The 23638-nt window shown below is 37.0% G+C and overlaps 1 non-coding gene across 1 annotated transcript; it reads right to left on the bottom strand.

Moving 5' to 3' along the window:
* Positions 1–5096: 5096 nt before the first annotated feature.
* On the bottom strand, positions 5097–5178 carry TRNAS-UGA (transfer RNA serine (anticodon UGA)). Its single transcript has one exon. It is a non-coding gene; the product is annotated as a tRNA-Ser (tRNA).
* Positions 5179–23638: the final 18460 nt, after the last annotated feature.

Below are 23638 nucleotides of genomic sequence, written 5' to 3'. Positions count from 1 at the left end.
ATTTTAAAAAAAGTAAAATCCGTTAAAAATTATGTGAAAATCTTAAAAATACTGAATGTAGCTGTATATTAAGGTCCATACGACGTGGACCTGCATATGCAACTTTTGTCATAACCTATTACAATATTCAAATGCGGAACCTGAAAAAATCTATTTATAATGTAACTTAAATCATAAAAATACCGAATATCGGGAGGTACCATGGTGTTATAAAACGTGGACCTGCGCAGACAATTTTTTGGCTTAGGCTGTAGTAGCTATTACGAACTTCAAATACGAATTTTGAAACAATCCCGGTAAATAATGTCGTTAAAATCATCAAAATACAAAAAAAGGGAGGTACCGTTATATGAGGGCGATACGAAGACGTGGACCTACATGGCCCATTTTCAATACCAAAAGTCCTGCAGACATAATACATATTTGAGTAAATTTTAATTTCTTCATTTCGTTCGGAAACTAGAGTGATTTCCACAGACGGGGTCTAAAATGTATATTTCGAGGTGTTACAATCGGAATGACAAACTTAATATACCCTCCATACTATGGTTGAGGGTAAAAAAATTTTAGCGTTTGACTTTGTTGCAGTTTTTTATCTCACCCTGTACAATACCAAATTCATCATGCAATTAAGCCCTATGTTGGGTATTATTTTAAAAATTGAAGTTTGGTGTCATTTTATTTTGAGCTCACTATTTACAGAGCCTTCAACTAATCCTTAAAAAAATTAAAGAAATATGAAAATATTTAATGAAATTTGGCGAAACCACTATAGCCCTGTTCATTTTGAAGAACAATTACAGATGTTGTCACTGATGTTGCTACTGTAACTATTTGGTAATGTTGCGCGCAACATGTTGGCGAATTGCAAGTTCTACAAGCAACCTGACGTTAATTAGTAAATTGAAATAAAACGCAAAGCTACGAACAACCTTCAGTGAAGTATTGACTTCAGCTTCAAAGCCACCCAACAAAGCAATTTAAGGATGTGTGCGATCCGGTGGCGGTGGCGGCGTTGGTGACGGAGTTGCTGCTAATCTACAGCATACACTGTTGCAAAGAAGCCGGACCCTGCGCCTGCGCCAGCCCAGGATGAGTATGTTGTGCACTAAACAATTGGCATGTGAACAATATGTCATGGCGTCTGGTTTGGCCACTGTTTTAGTCGATGTTCGAAATGACTTTAACAACGTCCTTTGATGCGGGCCGCCTTAAAATGTTGCCACAGGGTGAGATGGGAGAACGAACATCTATAACAATGAACATAGGTTTGGTTTGCTCATCTCTTATTCTCTAGTTTGTTTTCCATAGTTTTCTCTTTTGTTGTTATTGTTGTTGTATTTGTTCTACGCGCAATTAATTTGTATCGGTGTTCAATTAATTGTAACTCTGTCGGTCGCAATTTTCGATTTATTCTTTTGATCAATTCTTTATTTAACAGCCTGGCTGGCTGCCTGCCTGCTTGGATGACGATGACTGGCCGATTCTATTGATTTTAAGATTAAACATAACTATTTGTTCTTCCAGCAGTTGTACTTGTTCTGACTTCACTGATTACGATCATGTTATGCTTCTTGCTTCGCTTGGCTTGATGATATTCAAAAAGGCTGTTGCTGTTCTACGATTACGAGTTTTTGACTGGCGGCGTTCTTATATGGGTGGTCGGCTCTATCTCTGATTCGAAACAAGAGATAAGCATATGTTTTTATTTTTGTTGATGTTGCTGTTGTTAATTTTTCAAAATGATTGTCTTACACAAATTGTTGCTTGAGTTTTCAATCCATTTGTGGACAAATTTCCCACGTGTAGTTAAGTTAAAGAATCGTGAATAGTAATTTACTATTTTTTTTTTTTTTTTTTTTTTTTGAAAATCAATCATTGCCAAATCAGTCAATCAATCAATAAATTCCAAAAAACTCCCCCAGAGCTGGAACATCGTATTCGAGCAATTCTTTAAATCCAGCAAAAATGTTCATTACCAACACCAGTAACTATATAAAAAACAATATTCAAAACCTCTTCAGAAGTATTTACCTACCAAAACTGCCAGAAACGGTCTGGTCTGGACGAACCCTTAATACTCTCCACCATTCGGAAGGAACTTGTAAAATTTAACAAGACTCCACTGAAATAAGTTAAAAAATATCAATCGGTTTTGCCGACAGACGTCGCTAAAATCATGAAAATACCGAATATTGGGAGGTAGCATTATATGGGGGCTATATGAGGACGTGGACACACATAGGCAATTTTGCGTCATTGGTTGTACTACCCATTACGAACTTTAAATACGAAATTTGACACAATTCTGGTGAACTATGTCGCTAAAATCATCAAAATACCTAATATGGGGATGCATCGTTATATGGTGGCTATATGGCAATTTGGTGGCATTGGCAATTTTCCGCATAGTTTTTTTTTTTCATTACGAACTTCAAATAATAGATTTAAAACAATTCCGGTGAATAATGTCGCTAAAATCCTCCATTAGCCGAATATCGGGAATTACCATTATATGGGGGCTATACGAAGACGTGGTTCTGCACATGCAATTTTTTGCCATAGGCTATAGTACCCATTACGAATTTGAAATTTGAACCCACACCGGTGATTAATGTCCCAAAATATCGAATATCGGGAGGTATCGTTGTATTTGGGCTATACGATATCGTAGACCTATACAGTGGAGTTAAAACAAGTAAAAAAGCTGTAAGATCGGCCGGGCCGAACTTTTAATACCCTCCACCAGTTGATACAAATTTGGCAATTTAAATTTAAAAAAAAAAAATAAATAAATAAATTCCGTTAAAAATTCTGCTAAAATCCTAAAAATACCGAATGCTTATACGACGACGAGGACCTGCATAGGCAACTTTTGTCATAAGTTATTACAATATTTAAATGCGAAACTTGAAGAAAAATCTGTTTATAATGTAGCTAAAATCATCAAAATACCGAATATGGGGGTACCGTTATATGTGGACTATATGTATGTACATGTATACGAAGACGTGGACCTGCACAGACAATTTTCTGGCATGGGCTGAAGTAGCCATTACGAACTTCACATGCGAAATTTGAAACAATCCCGGTATATAATGTCGCTAAAATCATCAAAATACCGAATATCGAGGGGTACGGTATATGGGGGCTATACGAAGACGTGGACTTACATGGCCCATTTTCTGTTTTATGCTGCAGTATCTATTACGAACTTCAAATACCAAATTATTCATCAGAAAATCCAATTATTCATGAAATCATCAAAATACCGAATATCGGGAGGTACCGTTATATGGGGGCTATACGAAGACGTGGACCTACATGGCCCATTTACGAACTTAACCTGCCTACTGGAAAAATAAACATGTGTGCAAAATTTTAGCCTTCTATCTCAATTTGTTCGAAAGATAGCGTGGTTACAACAGACAGACAGACAGACACACAGACAGACAGACGGACATGGCTAAATCGTCTTAGAATTTTACGCTGATCAAGAATATATATACTTTGTTGGGTCTGACATGAGTATTTCGAGGAGTTACAAACGGAATGACAAAATTAATATACCCTCCATAGTATGGTGGAGGGTATAAAAATGCCATAATTTTACATTTTTTAATTTTATTGAATGAAAGCAAAAAATATCGGAAATAGCATCAAATTTTAGAATAAGTTTAGTTTAATTCGAATTGGTCACCTTTGGCACGAATTATGGCCTGTTTAATAAAACCGTCTCACGCTGCCCGAATGTTGCTCTGCGGTATTTTGGGCCATTCCCGGCGAAGCGCTTGATCTACACTTTGGCATTTTTTAGTGCCAAGCTTGCTTTCCAAAATGCTCCGGACCCAATAGTCCAACGGATTGGTATCCGGAGATTTTGGTGGCCATTTTGCGCTGGAAATGAAGCGAAACCTCATTTTGTAACCAACCTTGGGTGGCGCGTGCTGAGTGCGATGGTGCGGAGCCCTGTTGGTATGACCAAGGTCAGCTGAAAAAATGATTGGGTTCCATGGCTTTAATACACCCTCCAGAATATTTTCGCGATAATATTCTGCATTTATTCTGATGCCACGGTCGATTAATACTAGCGGACCTCTATGGCAAGTAAACACGATCATTTTGTTTGTTTACAAACTGCTAGACAACGAATGTTTTCTCATCGGAGAAAACCAAATTCGGCAGTTCACCACTTTCGGCCAAGCAAAGCAACTCTTTAGGTCTTTTGAGTATATTTTCTTTCTGTTGCGCTGTGAGTTCGTGCACTTTTTGGAATTTCAATAGCTTTACCCCAAGCTCATTTTTCAATATTTGACGAGTGGAAGATTGTGATATGTTTAGCTCACGAGTCATTTTCGGCGACTGCGACGGGGGTTTCGATTATGTCGCTTCTTTACCAGTTCCATTTCTGCTGATGTTGCTGTTTTCTTCCGCCCATTTCTTTGACGTCGGGCTACGCTACCAGTATCACAGTAACGAGCGATGGTACGAGACACAAATGATTTGTTCTCATTTAAATGTTGGAGTGCTCTAACGATAGCCACTTGTGGTTTCCAGAAATCACACTATCACGCTTAAATTCCTTCACTAATTTTTTTTCTGGAAAATTCTCACGAAAATGCTTTTGTACGCTTGTAAACGTTATATAATGAGCTGTCACTGGAATAATTTTAACAGCTGTCGGACGAGTGGCTTAGAAATGACAGCAGTCTGAAGTTAGTTGCAGTTTTTTCATCTCACCCTTTATATGCCAGCTATAGCTATGTCTGAACTGATTTCCACCATATCTTACATAATTATTTTCTAGGCTAAATCCCGTCTTACCTGCCAAATTACATCCTATTTGGATTTATATTACACATGTGGAGCACAATAAAGGGCAAATCAGATGAAGATATGTGTGAGAGCTATATCTTAATTTTGATCGATTATCTGTTATTTCAATGGGGTTCATCCTTGGGCCATATCTGCAAATTTCAATCTCGATCGGGCAATATATGAGATCCGTACTTTGTTTTTAATAAATTAATTTAATAAAGTCAACATCCATTAATTCACTCAATTAGACAAAAATAAATTCTTTATAAAAATTACATCGCTGCGGACAGGATTCGAACCTGTGCGGGTAGAACCCAATGGATTTCAAGTCCATCTCCTTAACCACTCGGACACCGCAGCTGTTGGTCGGACGGTTGCTAATTTGCAGTTTTCTAAACGATCGACGACGCCAAATAGAAAGAGTTAAACAAGAGAGTTTTTTTTCTGTTTTTTTTTATTGTTTTTTTTATTGTTTTTTTATTGTTTTTAAAATGTTCTCGCTTTTCAGTAGATGAAGCCCTCTGCCACTAGTCCCCACCATCCGCAGTGGGTATTTGTTTTGTGGTATTTCTGTTGACACCATTTTCTGTTCTGTTTAACAGCTTGTTTTGAATACCTAAAATTCTAAGAATTCATCGACTTCGACAATAGTTAACTTGAGATTATTCGTATAGAATGCTGATGAGTGATTTGAGTTAAATTTAATAATAATCACAACAAGAGTAACTAACATAACAGTCCGTCCGTTCGTCAGCTCGTCTGTTGTAATCACGCTACAGTCAAAAAGAATTAGAGTAGGAAGCTAAAATTTATTAAGGGGGGGGGGGAGGGGGGTGGGGGTATTTTGGTATGGTATTTTGATGATTTTAGCCACATTCTTCAAGGAATTGTCTGAAAAATTGTCACAAGAACTTCCTTGTTGGTACTTTATCGCCTAGAAGAGAATTGTCTATATAGGTCCACGATATCGTATAGCCCCCATATAACGGTACCCCCAATATTCGGTATTTTGATAATTTCAGATTTCAATTTTGATTTTCTGAAAATTCTGAAGCAGTAACTGAACATTTTTCGAATATTACAGAAATACCGAAATTGTTATCAGAAAATTTTGCGAAAATTCCAAAAATTTCTTGAGAAATTCTCAATTTTTTTTTCTTAACATGAAGAAGAGACTGTCCCAGCTAATATTTCTCCGCACAAACTTCCGATTCATAAAAAAAAAAAAAATTGGAAAATTCTGAGGGAAATTTAGATTTTCTGAAAATCCTGAAGTAAAAATTTAACATTTTCAAAGAAATGCCGAAATTGTTATCAAAAAATCCCAACAATTTCTTGAGAAATTCTCAAATACTAAAATGTAGTAAAAAATGAATACTTTGTGTTGAACAAACATAATGAGGTAGAATTTGGAATGAAAGTCTCTGGTGGAGTACACGATAAATGTAGAAAAGAAATTTTCTAAATTCTAACTTTAAGGGTTACAAAAAGTTCCAAAGCTCCATTTGATATTGTGTGGACGGAAAGAACGAAAAACTTGAGAATCAAGGTTGCAAAGTTGGTTTGAATTATGAAGATGCTTTTGGAAATGTATACAAAGTGTGCGAACTGTACTAAACTTGAAATTATTTGGTTTAGGGTGAACGGAATTGTGAAATTTATAATTGACATCCCTGTCGGTGGTGAAAAAGAGGTGGTTTTACAAATGTGTACTACAAGTGCACGACAAGTACTAACTAGTACAATATTTATTTTGAAATCTGAAATTTGGTATTAGGTTCGCGCTGTTTATGTGTAGCCAGGCAATATGTGTATAATAATTGTACGAAAAGTACCGAATGGTAGTATATTTGGTATTAAGTGATACAGCTCTGAAATTTGATGTTTAGATTGCAGATGGTTTCTGTGATCGGAAGCTACGGCGTTTTGGAAATACTTCCTGTACAAAATACTTTTTACATACTCTTGAGTGCGATTGAGGCGCTGGGAAAATGTGCAATTAAAAATAAATGTTCTAAAATTAAATATTTCCCAGCCGCCATAAAATACCACATGTGAACAATTCGGTGATCTTATGCGCTGACGTATACGATAATGTGTGAGATAATAAAGGCTATGACCCACACGCACAGATATCAATGCGCTCCGTAGATGACGAAGACCACTTGAATGAAATGACAAGCAGCCCTGCAATGTTCCCATTCAGTATTAGAATAGATAAGAATAATTGTGTGGCTGCGATTAGGTTAAGATAGATTAGTTTCAGTAGTACTTAAGGAATATACTTTTAAATAAAAATCGATACAGAAGTACCAATCTATGACCGAAAATTTTCTATGTATGTACACCCCCATAAACGGTGCCTCCCGATAATCGGTATTTTGATGAGTTTAGTGACGTTATTTACCGGCATTGTTTCATATTTCTATTTGAAGTTCCTAATGGGTACTTCAGTCTATGACAGAAAATTGCCTATGTTGGTGGTAGTATAGCCCCATATATCGGTACCTCCCAATGTTCGGAATTTTGATGACTTTAACTCAATTTTGAACGAATTCTAGTTATACCCTCCACCAAAAAAAGTATGGAGGGTATATTAAGTTCGTCATTCCATTTATAACTCATCGAAATAATCATTTTAGACCCAACAAAGTATATATATTCTTAATCAGCGTAAAATTCTAAGACGATTTAGCCCTGTCCGTCCGTCTGTTGTAGTCACGCTACAGTCTAAACGAATTAAGATAGGAAGCTAAAATTTTGCACAGGTCTCTCTTTTGTCTGCAGGCAGTTCAAGTTCGAAGATGGGCTATATCGGTCCACGATATCGTATAGCCCCCATATAACGGTACCCCCGATATTCTGTATTTTGATGATGTTACCCACATTTTTCAATGGAATTGTCTGAAATTCCACAAAAAGAGTCCCTTGTGCGCATTTCACCCACTCAAAAAGAATTGTCTATATAGGTCCACGATATCGTATATCCCCCATATAACTGTACCCCCCGATAATCGGTATTTTGATAATGTTAGCCATATTTTTCAACGGAATTGTCTTAAAATATACACAAGTAGTTCCTTGTGAGTACTTTATCCCCTGAGAGAGAATTGTCTATACAGGTCCCCGATATCGTATATCCCCCATATAACGGTACCCCCCATATTCGGTATTTTGATGTTTTTAGCCACATTTTTCAACGGAATTGTCTGAAAATCCACACAAGTCGTTCCTTGTGGGTACTTTATACCTCGGCAGATAATTATCTATATAGGCCCACGATATCGTATAGCCACCATATATCGGTACCCCCCACATTCGGTATTTTGATGTTTTTAGCCACATTTTTCAACAGAATGGTTACAAGGGGTTCTTTGTACACAAGGGGTTCTTTGTGAGCAATTTACCCCCGACAGAGATTTCTCTATATAGGTTAACGATAACGTATAGCTACCATATAACGGTACCCCTCGATATTCGGTATTTTGATGATTTTAGCCACATTTTCCAATCGTATTGTCTGAAAATCCACACACGGAGTTCCTTATGAGCACTTTACCCCCTGAAACGGAATTGTCTATACAGGTCCACAATATTGTATATCGCCCATATAACGGTACTCTCCTATATTCGGCATTTTGATGATTTTAGCCACTTTTTCCAATGAATTATCTAAAAATCCACACAAGGAGTTCCTTGTGAGTACTTTAAACCCAGAAATAGATTTGTCTTTATAGGTCCACAATATCGTGTATCCTTCCATATATTGGCACCTTCCTATATTAGATATTTTAAAGATTTTAAAAGAATTTTTAATGGATATGATTTTTTTGAAAATTTTCTAATTCGTATCAAATGGTGGAATGTATTCAAAGTTCGGCCCGGCTGAACTTACTACTTTTTAACTTGTTAGGACTAAAATTATTATTTCTATAAGTTACAAACGGAATGGCGAACTTAATATACCTTTCAAACTATGTATGCTGGAGGGTATAAAAGGTGGCTAGACCATCTGAAGTGTTGCAACATTGGAACCAATAGGAATAAGCAATGTGTAACGGCTAAGTATCTCTCGATCCTTGGGAAATAGGATGATAGGGCCTTATTAATTTTTTAAGGATATTACGATAACTCACCCGAAGAGATGCGCTAAATATTTTAACCGATAATTTGTAGAGCATCCCGAGATCGAAGCGAAGAGTACTACTTCGTATCAGATCTCTTCCCGCCGAGCAGGCACCTCACAGTTTGCGATGGGTAATGTTGTAAATGCCATCCAAAGAGTTGGGCCCAAACGGAATCTAATGTTGAAACAACTGGATAAGCCGAAAGTTGAATACCTGACAAAAAGTCCTCAGCCTGCCGTTAGACACCCACATTGTCTCCGAAGTCTGGAAAATTGGCCGGTTGGTCTCCTGTAAACAGGCAAGACGATTCGAACAGGTCAAATTCGCTTTTGTCGCCAGTAGCAAATACTCTTGAGGCTTTCCACCTCCCCAGCATCAGAGGAAGCTATATAGATGCAAACCATGAACCCAGATTCCATACCCCATTACTTGGCATAGCATTAAATGTCTCTATTTTGGAGGAGCTAAACCTATAGACAACAACAACCATACAAAAACATCACTAAAGAAATATCCCCCACAATCCATTTAATATTGCAACTCAATGCGAAATGCTTGTGATTTTCTTTCGGTTCATTGTTTCTTGGCATGTGTCTAGCCGTTCGTCCTTTGTTTCTCCATGTCAAGTGTGCCCCTTGAATAGATAACCAAATGATTGTGCGGAAAAATGACGATGAAGCTGCCGCTGATGCTGCTGCTGCTGTTGCTACGAACAAATGACAACAAAAATATCCGAGTCTGTATCTATGCCAAATTCAAAGATGCCAAAAGGATTTGCAGTTATCGCATTGCTTGCTTTGCTTGTTTATTGTTCTTGTCATGCACTGATGCCCTCCTCTCCGGCGATTCGGCCTTACCCAAGGATTTGCCATTAAAAAAAGAAGAAAATTCATTCAGTCTTGCGTTAAATTAGAGGCTAAAATTTGTGGAACACATCAAACGTCAAGCAGAATTTCATGCAGTTGTTGGTTAGGACGTCTATTAGAGCGCCTTGTGGGGTCATTTGGTGACGTCTGTCCTTCCTTTGTCTGCGGCTGCTATATACGAATATTTGGGGTTTAGTTTTGAGGAGAAATTAAATGGTTCTGGTAAAAATTAGACAAAATGCCCATTGATTTGAAACTCGTTGCTCAAATTGCACTGAATGACGGTCGCCGCCAGTCAGCCTTTGGCCAGCCTTGGGATATATCCACAATGGAGTTTTTGTTGTTGTTTTCTCTTTTTGGCCCCCTTTGTTTCACAGTTTGTTTGACATTTTATTTTGTGGAACGATTTCTTTACTTTCAAAGGAATTTCAATTCGAAACTGTTGCTTCATTTTCTGCTAAAGACATTGGTCATTTCCAAGAAATCTGCTTCTGTCTGCGCTTTTTTTGCCATGGTCGTGTTGGTAGGGTTTCAAAATTGGTTTGACAAAAATATTCCAAAGTCCAATATTTCACTACAGCTTCTGAACAAAATTTCACTCAAATTGTTGGTATTGAAAATAGGACCATACAGGGCAACGTTTTGATATAACCTCCATATAACCATAATGACGGAATTAAGTTTTTTCTGTGCTTTATAAGTCACAGTTTTAAACCAGACTTTCTGAAATTTGGAAAATTCTAGTTTCCTAATATGTACGAAATATCCTGGTAATATAACTGTAACTACCGAAATTCGGTATTCTGATGAAAAAAAAAATTATGTATAAAAAAGTCTATACGAAGACTTGGACCTGCATAGAAAATTTTTGTCATAAGGCATTACAATATTCAAATGCGGAATTTGAAAAACACAAATCGGTGAATAATGTCATTAAAATCATCAAAATACCGATTATCGGGAGGTACCGTTATATGGAGGCTATACGAAGACGTGCACCTGTACAGAGAATTTTCCATCTAAGGATGTAGTATCTGCTACGAACTTCAAATACCAAATTTGAAACAATTCCGGTGAATAATGTCGCTAAAATCATCAAAATACCGAATATCGGGAGGTACCGTTATATGGGGGCTATGCGAAGACGTGGACCTGCACAAACAACTTTCTGTCATAGGCTGTAGTATCCGTTACGAACTTCAAATACCAAATTTGAAACAATTCCGGTGAATTATGTCGCTAAAATCATTAAAATACCGAACATCGGGAGGTACGAAGACGTGGACCTGCACAGACAATTTTCTATCATAGGCTGTAGTATCCATTACAAACTTCAAATGCAAATTTGAATCAACTTTGGGGAATAATGTCGCTTAAATCACCAAAATATCGAAAATAGGGAGGTGCCGTTATATGGGGGCCTATACTAAAACGTGGACCTACATGAGCCATTTTCAATACCGAAAGTCCTGCAGATATAATAGACAATTGTCTGTGATAGACTGTAGTATCCATTACAAACTTCAAACACCAAATTTGAAACAATTCCGGTGAATGATGACGCTAAAATCATCAAAATGCCGAATGTCGGGAGGTGCCGTTATATGGGGGTCTATACTGAAACGTGGACCTACATGGCCCATTTTTAATATCAAAAGTCCTGCAGACATAATATACATTTGAGTCAAATTGTATCAACTTACTTCATTTCGTTCGGAAGCTAGAGCGATTCCCCCAGACGGACGGACATAGCTAAATCGACAAAGAATTTTATGCCGATCAAGAATATATATACTTTGTGGGGTCTAAAATGTATATTTCGAGGTGTTACAAACGGAATGACAAACGTAATGTACCCTCCATATACCCTCCACTTTACATAGTATGGAGGGTATATAAAGTTCTCCATTCCGTTTATAACTCATCGAAATAATATTTTTAGACCTAACAAAGAATATATATATATTTTTCTGATGAGCGTAAAATTCTAAGGCAATTTAGCCCTGTCCGTCCGTCTGTTGTAATCACGCTAGAGTCAAAATGAATTAAGATAGGAAGCTAAAATTTTGCACAGATCTGTCTTCTGCCTTGGCAGGTTAAGTTCGACGATGGGCTATATCAGTCCACGATATCCACAAACAATTCATATGATTAATTTACCACTGGAGGATTATTGTGTATATATATCCACGGAATCGTATAGCCTACCTACAATAGTACACCCCCCCCCTCCCACCACGATATTCGCAATATTGATGATTTTAACGACAATTTTTATTTGGCATTTTTAAGATTTTAACCGAATTTTTAATTTTTTTATTTTGTTTTTTTTTTTTTTGTTAATTCCAAATGGTGGATAATAAATAAAGTTCGGCCCGGTCGAATTTACTGCTTTTTTTACTTGTCTTTTTATACCCTACACCACAAGGTGGTCAGGGTATTATGTTTTTGTGCACTTATTTGTAACATGGAGAAGAAAGCGAAATAAACCCATAGTTACTTTTGAGGATCTCCAAGAACGTCTAATATTGGCCCAAATGGGATGGAATTTGGCATATACGGTGGAATTGCGAATTGATCTAGAAGGTAGTATGCCAAATTCAGCGAAGATCGGTTAAGATATAGCTATAGCTCCCATATATATTGTTCATCCGATTTTTTGTATTTGCTACCCACAGCCGTAATATGCACTCCGTAAAAACGATATTTAGGGAAATATATCAAATACAGCTCTGAAATACATTTGCCAAATTTTATCGAAATCGATTCAGATTTTCATATAGCTCCCATATACAACTTCACCCGATTTATCTTCTATTGTGCACCAAACGTGTAATATTTGTTCAAATGGGATGGAATTTGGCACTTACGACCGAATTGAGTCTAAAAACTAGTACGACAAATTTGGTGAAGATCGGTTCTGATATTGCTATAGCTCTCATATATACTGTTCATCCGATTTGTTATATTTGTTACCCACAGCCGTAATATGCATTCCGTAACAACGATATTCAGGGAAATATATCAAATACAGCTCAGAAATATCTTTGCCAAATTTTATCGAGATCGGTTCCGATTTGGATATAGCTCCCATATCCGATTTCAAATTAATTGTGCACCAAATGGGCAATACAAGTCCGAATTTAAAAGACACAAATGCTTCCGCATATTTAGTCCTCTGAACTTTAAATTATAAATATGATCATAGCGTGTTTGCTTGAATTCTTCCATAAAAACTTGTAATTGTTCTGCGGAGCTCTACTAAATTAGCAAAGTGGTGTGGGGTATCTTAAAGTCGGCCCCGCCCGTGCGTTTTTTACTTGCTAAACCTATTTTCATAAGCAATTTTAAATTCAAAAATTTTTTTAAATAATTATAGGAAACTTATTTAAACAAATTTTTGAATTGAAAATTGAAACTGAATTTTGTCACACAGTGAAATTAGTTCTACAAATACCCCCTACCTTCATCTTCAAATGTTCTTCTATGCCAAAACAATAAACCCTTTTTGCCTATTATCACATTCTGCTAATTTGTGTGTGTGTTTTTTTTTTTTTTCATTTTCTCTTTAGGTTTTCATTTAAAATGGCATGTCGTTGTTTGGCTAATTAAACCTCGCCTCAATTCTCAAGTCGTTTTTTTTGTCTTTTCTTTCGTGTCTATGTATCTACTGTTGGCAGCTTTGGCATTATAATCATTGCCTCTTCCTTTCCAATTTCCTCAAGAGAGACGCGACAAAAGTACATTAAAGCACGCCAAAGTTATGTTCCACAAATGTAATTTCCATTTGTTGCTAGTGCCAGAATAGACTTGGCCCAAATATGTGTTTTTCCTCGCAACTTACGTACACACATTAGTGCATCGAGCCAAAAATCAACAAATAGCTATAATCAAAATTATTATGTATACATTTTTTAATACATATTAATTCGTTTATTTCATAATGTAAGAACGAGAAGCAAATATATATACAGGGTGAGATGAAAAAAACTGCAACCAAATTTAGACTTCTGTCATTTCTAAGCCACTTGTCCGACAGCTGTTTAAATTATTCCAGTGACAGCTCATTATATTGTTTACAAGCGTACAAAAGCATTTTGGTGAGAATTTTCCAGAAAAAAAGTCATTCGTGATGGAATTCTAGCGTGCTATATTTGGCTGAAAAACACAAGTGGCTATAGTTAGAGCACTCCAGCATTTAAATGTGAATAAATCTTTTGTGTCTCGTACAATAGCTCGTTACTCTGATACTGGTAGCGTAGCCAGACGTCAAGGAAGTGGATGGAAGAAAACAGCAACATCAGCAGAAATGGTTCGAAAAGTAAAGAAGCGACTTGATCAAAACGCGCATCTCAGTGGCCGAAAAATGGCTCGTGAGCTGAACATATAGCAATATTCCATTCGGCAAATATAGAAAACTGAGCTCACGGTAAAGCCATTGAAATTCCAAAAAGTGCAAGAACTTACACCGCAACAGAAAGAAAATAGAGTCAAAAGAGCTAAAGAGTTGCTCCGCTTGGCCGAAAGTGGTGAACTGCCGGATTTGATTTTCTCCCATGAGAAAACATTCGTTGTCCAGCAGTTTGTAAACGAACAAAATGATCGTATTTACTTGCCAAAGAGGTCAGCTGAAAATGTGCACCTTCGGTTGGCCACCAGAACCCAAGCGCCGGCCATGGTGATGGTGTGGGCCGCCATAACAGCCGATGGTCGCCCTCCGCTTGTATTAATCGACCGTAGTATCAGAATAAATGCCGAATATTATCGCGAAAATATTCTGGACGGTGTATTAAAGCCTTGGGCACGCAAACATTTTGGCCGCAGATCTTGGACATTCCAACAGGACTCAGCACGCGCCTCTCAAGAATGGTTAAAAAACGAGGTTCCTCGCTTCATTTCCAGCGCACAATGGCCACCAAAATCTCCGGTTACCAATCCGTTGGACTATTGTGTCTGGAGTATTTTGGAAAACAAGGTTGGCACTAAACAATAACAAAGTGTCGATCACCTCTAGCAAACGCTTCGCCAGGAATGGACCAAAATACCGCAGAGCAACATTCGGTCAGCGTGTGACGGTCTCATTGGCGGTTTGAAGGCCATTATTCGTGCCAAAGGTGACCAATTCGAACAAATTTAAACTGGTTCTAAAATTTGATCAAATTTCAGATACATATACATATTTAAGCACACCAAATTCGGACAGAAACTGCCATTGGAGTTCATAGTACGGTCCATATAATTTAATGTTTGAATATTCTTTCATTCTTCTTCAGTAAGTAAAAAAGCAGTCAAGTTCAGCTGGGCCGAACTTTTAGTACCCTCCACCATTGAAATTTTGTTGTTCAAAATTTTGAAAAAAAAGTCCGTCGAAAAATAAAACTTAAATTAAGACCGTTATATGGAGGCTATAGGAAGACGTGGTACATAAGTAATTTATGCTGTGGTTCAGCCTGGCCGAACTTTTAGTACCCTTTACCATTGAAATTTTGTTGTTGAAAATTTTGAAAAAAAAAATCCGTCGAAAAATAAAACTTAAATTAAGACCGTTATATGGAGGCTTTAGGAAGACGTGGTGCATAAGTAATTTTTGCTGTGGTTCCGTTTCCGAACTTCAAATCTAAAAAAAAAATCAAGTAAGCAAAGGCTATAGTCGTGCGTTGCCGACCATATGATACCCTACAACACTACAATGTGTTGGAAGCTCCCTTATATCCAAATCCATTTTGGAAGATTTTGCTTTTGAAATTATGTCACGGAACACTGCCCAGATACCCTTAGCATTTTGACCAGGGACATTTGCCCAATATTTACGCACTCCGTCGTGCTTTTAGTTGTTGTAGTCCATTTTATAGCTAAATATAATCCAATGGTCATCCAAAATGCTTGACTTCTTCCCTGTCCTAACTGATAATTTGACTGTTTTTTACTACAAATGCTATGGTATATTTCACCCACTAAATATTACCCGATGACCATCAAAATTGGAAGGCTTTTGCCCAGCCCTAAGCTCTAGCCTTAATATTATGCGATCATATCCGAAAGCAATAGGCTTCTATTTTGGCCGTAGCCCCACCTCCATTCTAAATTTCGCGAAGAGTGATTACAAATTAACATGGATAGACGGACAGACGGACGGACGGATGGACATACATGGCTAGATCGACTCAGCTCGGCGAGATAGGAAGATCCATATATACTTTCTTATGTGGGAAACCTATATTTCGAGGTGTTACATAATTTTTGGACCAATCAAACTTATAATAATCCACATAAATAAACACATAGTATTGTAGGGTATAAAAATTTATGGTCCTCGAAATACTCATGTCAGACCCAACAAAGTATATATATTCTTGATCAGCGTACAATTCTAAAGGTAGGGTCACATTGCGCAAATATTTGACGAAAAATGTGAAATATTTCTTTGTCACAATCTGACCACCAAATATTATTTGACGGTAAATACAAAAACAGCTGATTTTGGGAAAACAAAATTATTTGCTGGAAAACAAAAATTTGACCAATGTGTCCATAATGTGAACATATATGATCAATTATTTTCCTATTTTTTGGTCAAACATTTATTTGACGGTGCAAATGATTTGTAAGGTCAAACAAGGGAAAATATCAGTTTAAAACATTGGGCAGCATTTTGCTTTAAGAACAGGAGCATTTGTAGCATGATGTTTAATGAATAGAAAAACAAACGAATACAATAAGTGGCTTTGTTTATTTGATATTTTTGAATTAACTGAATTTGAATGTTTAGTAAAAAATGTTTATATTTGGTCTGTTCCAGAACTGCGAGAATATAAGTGTTTTTACTACGATAACTGATTTTCCCTTTATTATATCGAAGAAAATTACGAAACTAGTAGATTCTTGCAGGTTCTGGAACAGGATATAGGTAGATGCATCAACGCTTGAAACAATGATATGTCAAAAATTTTGATATGTTTTGACAAAAATAAGTAGATTTTTCTATGTTTTCCTATACGGCGAAAAATCGGAGGTTGCAATGATATATATTTTTCAACAATTTTTACAAATTTAAATAATATTTCATTCATTTTTTTCAATTCCAAAATTGTTTTGACAGTTCATTGTCCCAGCAGCTATGTCGATGTGACTACCTGTATTCTTCTACCATGATACAAACAAAAATGCAAAAAAAATTGTTCTGACAAGGAATTTATTTCACAACATCTGGTCTTTTGCTTCCCTTCTCCAAATAAATTATACCAGAAACTACATTTTCTTTATGTCTCTCTTTCACTCTCTCTGTCTATTTCTCTCGGCCAAATAAACTTATGTTTCCTCACAGTTTGATCAAACAATTTAATGGGAAAATTTATTTTACGAATGTGAACATGTGTCAAACATGTTTTCCCATAGCACTGTTTGACGCTGTTTGGTGACTGTTTGAACAAACAAAATCTGTCAAATATTTGACTGTAATGTGAACATCGAATCAAATTTCGATCAAATATTTGCCCAGTGTGACCGTACCTTAAGACGATTTAGACATATCCGTCTGTCTGTCTGTTGTAATCACGCTATCTTTCGAACGAATTGAGATAAAATTTTGCACACGTGTTTATTTTTCGAGTAGGCAGGTTAAGTTCGTCAATGGGCCTTGTAGGTCCACGTTTTCATATAGCCCCCATATATAAGTACCTCCCGATATTCGGTATTTTGATTATTTCAGCGATATTTTTCATAGGAATTCTTTCAAATTTGGTATTTGAGGTTCGAAATGTATACTACAGCCTATAACAGAAAATTTTTTGTGCAGGTCCACGTCTTCGTATAGCCCCCATATAACGGTACCTCCCGATATTCGGTATTTTGATGATTTCAGCGACATTATTCAACGGAATTCTTTCATATTTGGTATTTGAAGTTCGAAATGTATACTACAGCCTATTACAGAAAATTGTCTGTGCAGGTCCACGTCTTCGTATAGCCCCCGTATAATGGTACCTCCCAAAATTCGGTATTTGGATGATTTTAGCGTCATTATTTAACGGAATTGTTTCAAATTACGTATTCAGAGTTCGTAATGGAAACTACAGTCTGTGACATAAAATTGTCTACGCAGGTACAGGTCTTCGTATAGCCCCCATATAACGGTACCTCCCTATATTCGGTATTTTGATGATTTCAGCGACATTATTCATCGGAATTCTTTCAAATTTGGCATTTGAAGTTCGAAATGTATACTACAGCCTATAACAGAAAATTGTCTGTGCAGGTCCACGTCTTCGTATAGCCCCCATATGACGGTACCTCCCAAAATTCGGTATTTTGATGATTTTAGCGTCATTATTTAACGGAATTGTTTCAAGTTACGTATTTAGAGTTCGTAATGGAAACTACAGTCTGTGGCATAAAATTGTCTACGCAGGTACAGGTCTTCGTATAGGCCCCATATATCAGTACCTCTACCTATATTCGGTAGGTACAATACCCACCAAATTTTTTTGAGATGTCGAATTTGACGTTCGTAATGGATGCTATAGCCTGTGACAAAAAATTGTTTCGAATTTGAATATGGTAATGGCTTATGACAAACAAGGCCTATGTAGGTCCACGTCGTATATACCCCAATATAACGGCTATATTCGGTATTTTTAAACATTTAACAGAATTTTTTATAGACTTTATTTTTTGAAAATTTCCCAATTCGTTCCGAATCGTGGAGGGTATTCAAAGTTGGGCCCGGCCAAACTTATTGCTTTTTAACTTGTTCAGTACTGCATTCGTAGACAACATTGCATATTGTAGGGTTCTTTATTGTTGTTTCTTTGAAGTAAAGAAGTAAATAACCCGCTTTACTGTTATTCTATTGTCGGGCTCATTTTTATGAATACTAATATCTTACGTCTGACCTAATTTACGCTGTTCAAAGATTTGGACTATTTCGTACATGTCTGTTGTTGTAGTTGTTGTTGATGGTGTTACTTCTTTTTTTGTATCAAAGCCTTAAATGTGGATTTCAACGCAATCGAAATTTATAACCCCCGATGGGTTGATTAATTGAGTTTCGCAGTTGGTTTCCATGTAGCTGTTATGACCAGCGGTTCAACGTAGGTCGGTGTGCGAGTGTTTTTTTTTTTTTGCGATAGAACTAGAATTTGTAAACAAAGCGGTCGGCGATTCTCTTCATTTCTGTGGGTCACAGCATTAAGAAGGTTTCTGTGGCACAACAAAAGTCATTGAACTCTGGGGCATTGGAAAGAGTATAAACCAACATGGCCTAGACAAGATCACGTTTACACCCTATGATACACTGCGGCGCAGACTATTATATCTTTCTGCATTTGTTTGTGGCGTCGTGCAAAAGGAAAAGGACGAACCCTATTTAAATTTGTGATTATCGGTCCATATTTATATTAAAATCGCATATATAATTTTGTTCGATTTCAAAAAAAAAAAAAAAAAAAAAAAACAATTTAATGCATCGGGAGAGGTACCAGAATCAGTGGCCCGATATATTCCATATTTCCAAAAGATCTTGTGTTGATAGAAATGGACGATGACATTTCTATCAACACAAAATCTGGTGGAAATGTGGAATACATCGCGTCACTGCTTCTGGTATCTTTCCCACAAAAGGTCAACAGTTTGGTTACTTATCATCACTCTAACATGCGAAACAAGTCAGCGACTCCCTGCAAACTAAGTATATCTCAATATTTGACTAAACTCTACATCTAACGTGAATATCGACCCTCATCTTTTGTTACCCCAAAAACAACGGGTCAACATTTTAAATAAGTCAAGTATCATAAAATTAAAAATTATTATTCAATATTTCGGCATTGGTTCTATTTGTGAATATGGCCCATTCTTTCAGGTAAAATAAAATTTCTACAAGGTGAGATGAAAAAGCTTCAACCAACTTCAGACTGCTGTAATTTCTAAGCCACTTGTGTGACAGCTGTTAAAATCATTCCCGTGACAGCTCATTATATTGTTTACAAGCGTACAAAAGCATTGTGGTGAGAATTTTCCAGAAAAAATCTTAATCGTGATGGAATTCAAGCGTGATTGTGTGATTTCTTTATATTTGGCTGGAAAACCACAAGTGGCTATCGTTAGAGCACTCAAACATTTAAATGTGAATAAATCTTTTGTGTCTCGTACCATCGCTCGTTACCGTGATACTGGTAGCGTGGCCCGACATCAAGAAAGTGGACGGAAGAAAACATCAACTTCAGCAGAAATGGTTCGAAAATTAAAAAAAACTACTTGATCGAAACCAGCATCGCAGTGGCCGAAAAATGGCTCGTGAGCTGAACATATCGCAATATTCCATTCGGCAAATATTGAAAAAGGGGCAATTCCAAAAAGTACAAGAACTTACACCGCAACAGAGAGAAAAAAACTTAAAAGAGCTAAAGAGTTGCTTCGCTTGACCGAAGGTGGTGAACTGTCGAATTTGGTTTTCTCCGATGAGAAAACATTCGTTGTCCAGCAGTTTGTAAACAAACAAAATGATCGTGTTTACTTGTGCACCTTCGGTTGGCCACCAGACACTCAAGTGTCGGCCATGGTGATGGTGTGGACCGCCATTGCAGTCTATGGTCGCTCTCCGCTAGTATTAATTGACCGTGACATCAGAATAAATGCCGAATATTATCGCGAAAATATTCTGGCGGGTGTATTAAAGCCTTGGGCACGCAAACAACAGGACTCGTACCATCGCACTCAGCACGCGCCACCCATTCTTGGTAACAAAATGAGGTTCCTCGCTTCATTTCCAGCGCACAATGGCCACCAAAATCTCCGGATACCAATCCTTTTGGACTATTGTATCTGGAGTATTTTTAAAATACCCTCAAACATGTGTCTACTATACTACAGCCCATGACAGAAAATGGTCTGTGTAGGTTGACGTCTTCGTATAGCCCCCATATAACGTACCCCCGATATTCGGTATTTTGATGTTTTTACCGACATTATTTACCGAAATTGTTTCAAATTTGGTATTTGAATTTCGTAATGGATACTACATCCTACGACAGAAAATGAGCCATGTAGGTCCACTTCTTTGTATAGCCCCCATATAATAGTACCTCGCTATATTCAGTATTTTAATGATGCAGGTCCACGTCGTCATATAGAGCCTAATATAACGGCTACATTCGGTATTTTTAAGATTTCTACGAAAATTTTAACGGTTTTTTTGACAGTTGACAAATTCGTTTCAAGTGGTGGAGGATCAATGTTCGACCCGGCCGAACTTACAGCTTTTTATACTTTTTTTGCTACATTTTTTTTTGCGGATTTGTCTAAAAATTGGTATTTGTTAGTCACAATGGGTTCTAGCTCCGGTGGCGAAACATTGGATGTATAAGTCCACGTTTTGGTATAGCCCCCATATAACAGTACCTCCCGATATTCGGTATTTTGATGATTTTTGCCACATTTTTTCAGGGCTTTGTCTCAGAATTGGTATTTGTTGGTCATAATGGGTTCTAGCTCCGGTGGGAAACATTGCATGTATAAGTCCACGCTTTGGTATAGCCACCATATAACGGTATCTCTCGATATTCGGTATTTTCATGGTTTTTGTCACATTTTTTCACGGATTTGTCTAAAAATTGGAATTAGTTGGTCATAATAGATTCTAGCTCCGTTGGCGAAACATTGTATGTATAGGTCCACGTTTTTGTATAGCTATATATAGCGCTACCTCCCGATATTCGGGATTTTGATGATTTTTGAACATTTTCCCACGAATATGCCTCAAAATTGGTATTTGTGGGTCATATTTGGTTCTAATGTTTCCATTACCCTAAGGTGGAGGGTATTAAAAGTTCGACCCGACCGAAATGAATGTTTTTTTTTACTTGTTCAGTTTATTTCATTACATTTTTCAGTTAATTTCTACTTTTTTAACCAGGCCTAAATAACTGATCCCAAATAAAAGCTAAAAACGCCTAAAACTCAGTATTTAAGGAGTTATGGCCACTTTAATATATACAACAAGTTCGGCTGGGTCGAACTTTGAATACCCTTCATCATTTGGAACGAATTTGGAAAGTTTCAAAAAACTGACTGAAGTACCTAAAATGCCCTTCATACTATGCATGGCGGAGGGTATAATAATTGATGCCTAAATAACTGATCACAAATAATAGCTAAAAACGCCGAAAACTTAATATTTGAGGAGTTATGGCCAATTTAAAGAACTCAAACATTTCTGTCTATATGCTATTTATGCAGTTTGTAAATAATTTTCCAGCGAAAACTGCATAAGATTTCCGCCAAATCCCCTACAATACTTTTTTCAATGGACATTTAAGTTCTCCATTTTTATCAACGTGTCCGCTACGTTTCTTCAACACCCAAAGGCATATTTATTCAGCAAAAAATAGAAATCCTGCAAATTTTGCAGTAAAAATTTCTCCTCCTGAAAAGGAAAACCAAAAGTTGCAGGCTGTTGTTGTTAGGATGTTATTGGGATTCTTGTTCTTCTTCTTATTGTTTTTGTTGTGAAATGACTTTGAAACTTCTCTTAGGGTACACAGGAATCGGACCAAAAAAAAAAAAGAAACCAAAAAAAGAATTTTTTTGTTCACCAGCAAGCACAATGAACTAAGGCTGTAATAAGATTTTAGTGCAACAATTTCCTTGAAGGGCATATGAAGGACATGGGGTGCTTTCAAGCAGATGTATAGTGATAGAAGATGAGATGGCGAAACTGCAAGCAGGATTCGCAACATTATCAGCCGTAGTCCGGACGTGAATGGTCTTCCTCTCTTCCCTTTTGATTTTGACTGGCAGTGAATTTGAAGTGAAATGGAGGGCAAGACAATGATATCGGCTTGTATTAGAATGTTCGCTAACAAAATTTTATATGTAAAACAAAATAAGAATTGAAAAAGTCAAACATCCATAGTATTTAATTTTGCAAAAAATGACACTTGTTTTTTTTTTTTTTTTTTTTTTGTCTGCCGTCGATTTAAATATTTGTTGACTTCAGTTATGATGTTGACCCTTTATTGGAATGATACCGAAGCAGTGGGCCAATATTTATACCTAACACCTCATAGTGGCAGGGGTATTATGTCTTTGTGCATTTTTTTTTTTTGTAACATGCAGAAGGAAGTGAGATAGACCCATAGTCACTTTTGAGGACCTTCGTGGAATCACTATCTGAGTCGATGTATACATGTCAGTCCGTCTGTCCAAATATTTTTGTAAACAAAATGCAGGTCGCTTTTGTTATCCGATTGAGATGAAATTTTCCAAACAATATTCGTTCGGCCCAAGGAAATTGGTAAAAATCGGTTTTAATTTTGATATAGCTCCCACAAATACAGGGTGAGGTAAAAAACCTGCAAAAACATCGAACGTCATAATTTTTACATTTTTTCTTAATTTTTTGAATGAAAGCCAAAAATGTCGGAAATAGCATCAAATTTTAGAATAGTTTAGATTTATTCGAATTGGTCACCATTGGCACGAATTATGGCCTTCAAACGGCCAATAAAACCGTCACACGCTACCCGAATGTTGCTCTGTGGTATTTTGGTCCATTCCGGGCGAAGCGCTTGCTTGAGATGATCGACACTTTGGTATTTTTTAGTGCCAACCCTGCTTTCCAAAATACTCCAGACACAATAGTCTGACGGATTGGTATCCGGAGATTTTGGTGGCCATTTTGCGCTGGAAATTAAGCGAGGAACCTCATTTTGTAACCATTCTTGGGTGGCGCGTGCTGAGTGCGTTGGTGCTGAGCCCTGTAGGTATGACCAAGGTCAGCGGCCAAAATGTTTGCGTGTCCAAGGCTTTAATACACCCTCCAGAATATTT

The sequence above is a fragment of the Musca domestica genome, unplaced genomic scaffold, assembly GCF_030504385.1.
Source record: "Musca domestica strain aabys unplaced genomic scaffold, Musca_domestica.polishedcontigs.V.1.1 14, whole genome shotgun sequence".
NCBI classification, from domain to species: Eukaryota; Metazoa; Arthropoda; class Insecta; order Diptera; family Muscidae; genus Musca; species Musca domestica.
This window is presented reverse-complemented; position numbering and strand designations above follow the sequence as displayed.